Below are 5283 nucleotides of genomic sequence, written 5' to 3'. Positions count from 1 at the left end.
CTAAAGAGAACAAAATATTGCAGACATTAGGTTTTCAGAATTGAATGTAGAGAAGTGAGAACAAGATATTGACGTTAGGTTTTTAGAATTGACTGTAGAATTCAGAAAACGAAGCATAGAATATGATTCGGAATGTATTCTATGTTTGCAATTGCATTGGAAAAAAGAAATCAGTTATTAGAATTAAGAAACTAAAATTATTAAAAAGAATGTAGATAAAAATCTTACTGACATGTTAGGAGCGTTTTTATATACCCATCGAATGAATAAGTTTTGTGGCTGTGGAATGCAGATTTTGAAGGCACGTTCTTGCATATTGGCTTTCCGGTAGTAGAATCATAAAGAGTCCAATCCATCTTTGCATCCGTACTGTTGACAGGCGACAACTCAAACCCCAAATTCTTAATCCTCCTTATCCATGTACTTTGAAGTGTGGCTTCCCATGTGTTTCCCTTACCAATGTCTGTGACGGGGTTACCAGATGAAACACCCAAAGAAACAGATTGGACTCCATGCCCATTCTCAGAGCCAATTTTCAAACAGATCTTGGCCGGAATGTGTTTTGGATTTGGATCAATATTACTGGTGGAAACCCTAATTGCCTTGTATGGAAGTACATCGCATGTGACATTATCCATTTGCAAGTGAACTTCAGTGAACGATTGGCGTACGTTGACGACACATTCAAATTGAAAGATGCAGTAGGCAAGAGAGAATCTGTCACGAGGGTTGAGCTTCCATATACGATATTATCTTGTCTTCTCCAAAGAGACGAGCGGAGAATAAGAAGCAATCCTCCAAAATTCCCCATCGCTTGAGCTGTATATGAAACAATGTTCATAAGGATGAAGGCAAAGAAAGACAAATACACAGAAATAAAACTGACTTTATTGCCTTCAAATTGGTATCAGAGCTAATGGGATATGATCCTAGAGATCGTGGAGAGCTTGAGAAGTTTAAAATTGGTGAAGAGTGTTGTGGCATTGTAGCCCAAAAGGCAATGGCATTTCAAGTTATCTTCTGCAAGAATAAAGAGAAGAACAAATCAAGAGACTACTATGTGAAACAAAGAAGTCATAAAAAGAAGGAAGCCAAAGTTGAAGTGTGTTTGAATTAGTGTTGTGTGACACTATCATTCATAGATTTGGAGCATCTCTGTGCAAGTGGGAGTGCCAGAGAATGCATACATGTGGCATGGAAGATATTGATCATGGAAATGTTTATTATGTCTTCATGTTTTAAGTATGTGTGTGTGATGTTATAGAATAGTTATTAGAGTTAGTTGTGGTTGCAGTAAGTGAAAGTATTGTTGGTGAGTTGATTGTCATGATTCAAGGTCTATGTGTGTGCTGATTTGGAGTTTAAGTGTTTGAATCTGGATAAGAAAATGATTAATGCTTTGTCATATCAAATGTGGTCATGTAATAGTAGATTGCTGAATTGATATTCTCCAATCAAGTGATGGAGATTGAATGAGAATTGTTTGTTAATGAGTTATTGTAAGGGGTGCATTATCGGTTGTACTCGACACCCTAGAGATTGATAGAATGTATTGATGAACCATGTATCTGAAAAGGATTCCTATGGAATTAGCGAGTACAGTGGCTAGGCACCCATGTATCTCGATAGATGGATTTTCTTTTATATGGACTCAATAATTAGTTTGATGTAGGTCAAGAAGGAGAAAAGCCAAAGAGATGATAGTTTCCCCATAATGATTAGAACCAATGAGTGCTTGGTTTTTATACCATTTGAGTACAAAGTTTATGGTGATCTTGAAACCATCTTTGTGATGTTTGTGGAGTTGGTGGTGAGCCTTAAACCACTTCAAAATTTACATTGGTTAGGGGTAAGCTGTAAAACCTGAAATAATTATGACAAGGGAAAACAATATAAATGCAGTAGCATTAGTGGAAGAAATTAAGGGGGGGTGTTGGCGGAGCAATTTCTCCACCTTGCCCGTTGTCCTCAACTTGCCGAAAGTAGTAGACCATGCGCTGTTTCTGAACTGTCCACAGTTGCACAGCCAACCACAACCACAAACAACACATTTTCCATGTGCAAGCACCATCCAACCAACTCAGCCGTCCATCTCAGCTAATCTCATTAATATTGTAGCTATTTCTATGCTATAGTCAAGATAACATTTAATATGCAAATTCTTCTTGCTTCTCTTTATCTCATCGAAAGTGTTTCTAGATCAATCCATTCAGCCTTTCCATTTCTCCAAACAATATAGTTTTCCACTTTGAAACCTATTGTTCTTGTTAACTGATTCAACTAAAAGGAGGTGGATAGAGTGGATCAAAGGCAAACACCAACTAAAAGATAAGCATTCAACTCCTATGTAAAATACAATGACTTATCACAATGTGCTACAACACTTCATACATAACTAAAATCTATTACAAGTCCTTAGGATGCTACAACATTCGATCTACTCATGATCCACAATGAGAAACCCAAAATGGGCTCTGTTGATTACATGCCCAACTTGTTCTATTTAAAAGCAAGTGCATATTAAATGTTATCTTGACTATAGCATAAAAATAGCTACAATATTAATGAGATTAGTTGAGATGGATGGCTGAGTTGATTGGACGGTGCTTGGATGGTTGCACATGGAAAATGTGTTGTCTGTGGCTATGGTCGGCTGTGCGGCTGTGGACGGTTCAAAAATAGCGCATGGTCTACTACTTTCAGCAAGTTGAGGATGGCGGGCAAGCTGGAGAAATTACTCCGCCAACAAAGGAGAGGATTGTAGACTTCTACACGTGTGTAATTAATAAGCAATACATTTTAACAAAAAGCTCGACAATTAGCAGTCACACTGACGTAATAATTAAGAGAAGTCTGTCAACATGCCCGGGTCTGAGGCTTTCTATAGCAGCAATAGCAGCAATGACTATTTCATGAACAATAGACTAGTACAAAAAATAGCATATATTTTTGGTTGATGCAAGATTGCTCAAAGATCCAAGATGCTCTTGCATCACTTCTTCTCTTCTAATGTGAGAAATTCTTCTTGCTTCTCTTTATCTCATCAAAAGTGTTTCTAGATCAATCCATTCAGCCTTTCCATTTCTCCAAACAATATAATTTTCCACTTTGAAACCTATTGTTTTTGTTAACTAATTCTTAATGTCTTGGTTGATAGTCAACTCTTGAAGAGGAACATCAGAAGCCTAACATTAATTCTAGAAAAGGGTGCTTCTACCATTCCCACTAATTTTCTTTCCTCCACTCTTAATAATACCTTTGACTTTCATTAAGTTTTCCCACAGAGCAGACGTACCATTAGAAGGATCTACCAATAAGATAAGGTAGGAGGGCCCATTAGCCAAATACTTAGCCCTGATAATCTTGGTCCACTCTTTAAAACCTTCTAACACCGTCCATATAAGCTTAGCAAGTAAGCTCTGGTCTACATTATTGGTTAGCATAAGGAATGGTATTTTTGGACCATGTCATGTGTTGTTTGCATCATTGACTAAAGCCTCCATAAGACTTCTACAAGACTATAAGATTTTAGTATGTGTCCTAAAGTATTCACCCTTAGGCTTGGAAGAAAAAGGAGGAAGGGTTCATTTCATAGATATAAGTCTAATTATATATTTTTGGTGATAATGGTGTTATAAGTGCAAATGGAATATGTAAAGCTAATGGCCACACCCTTCAACTATATGAAATCTCATGCTCATGTGATGTATGGGGATGAACCAATAAAATATCCCAAAATAAGCTCCAAGCTCTAATCACATAATATCACCATGGTTGATGAAAATACTCTACACCCACCTCTTAAGTTCATACAATTGAGCACGTAAGAGAGAGATTCACACAACATACAATCTTGTGCTCATCATCGTAGAATCACTGCGTTAACATGTAGTCTAAATCATACTCTGGACACCCATGGTGGAAGAGATGTATTTGGAAAATTCCAATGAAGGAAATTACTACTCATCTTTGTTTAGAGAAATTACAATTTCAATCTTTAGTTTCCAAGAACATTACTAGTTGTTGAAAAAGTTCAACTAATTTAAGAAAATGTAATGTAGTTGTTGATAGAGTCAATACATTTTGGAACAGAAATGTGGTTGACAAACAATTTCATAAGTTATAGATCAAAAATCAGATATATAATTTTAAAAATATATGTAGACAGTTTTTAAATGTGTAATTATAATATGCTGATAGTTTTTAAATATCATATATCAAGAAATAAATTAGGCTTAAGATAGATAAGTCAATTTTGACAATTTAACATTTTTAGTCTAAAATTCTGTCATTAGTATGTGATATTAAAAATGTGAACAATATCTCAAACAATAGACAACATACTGAGAGTTTACTTCAGTTTACTTCACTTCAGCCATACTGATCAAGCTTGAGCAGAATATTGAAAATGTTTTCAAATAGTGGAAGAAGTATTGTAGTTAGTTGAAATAAAAAAGAGGAGTACTTCAATTATAAAATAAATATTATAGCTAAATTCACATAAAAGAGATTTGGTCAATCTTTCGCACGTTAATTTGACATTATATTATGTCTTGTAAAGAAAATAGTACTGCTTGTAAAACTTGTAACATTGATTAAATGATAAAATGGCTTAAGTTAATCCAGACCTGTCACTAAATTGGTATAGTGGCCCTTTCCATTCATGTTTTTCGAAGAATTTTCTTGAACAAAGTATGGTTGCAGTAACTAACAGTACACTCCTTACATAAATAAGCAGTAAGCTAAAACTTCGAGAGACCGTACAGTGGACCACAATTCTTAACTGAATTTCAATTCGTTGTTCAAGTAATATAAAACATTTGGATAGTTAATTTAGGTTTTTCAAACTAATATGGTTTTTAAAACGAGTTGCTAATTGTATAAGCGAAGCGTACAAAAGTGATGAAATTTGTTTAAGCTTACCTTTAAATGAGGCGCCACTCAGGAAATCTAGTTGGGTGTGGAAGTCAAATTCAATTTGAGATCAACTTCTTGGCGAAAATCATGGCGTAGAGTCTCTGAATATAAATCATTGGGCTTACAAGTCAGCCAAGCTGAAGCTTCAAAAATCCATTTCAATGTCTTTCCCTGCAGATTTGTGTCAAGCCCCCATGTTATGGGATTTCCATAATCGTCCTTTGCAAAGACTACGCCTCCTTGTTGAGTCAGAGCTCTGCAGGCATTGGGAGAATAAGATATTAACAATATGTTTTCAGATTTCAGAAATTCACATCATGATAGAACAAAAGGGAGAATTATAGAACATGACGTACATACATTGAT

This window comes from Cupressus sempervirens, chromosome 11 (genome assembly GCF_028749045.1).
Source record: "Cupressus sempervirens isolate cs-2001-9-10 chromosome 11, ASM2874904v1, whole genome shotgun sequence".
Lineage (NCBI taxonomy): Eukaryota > Viridiplantae > Streptophyta > Pinopsida > Cupressales > Cupressaceae > Cupressus > Cupressus sempervirens.
The sequence above is the reverse complement of the archived record's forward strand: the minus strand, read 5'-3'. Positions refer to the sequence as shown.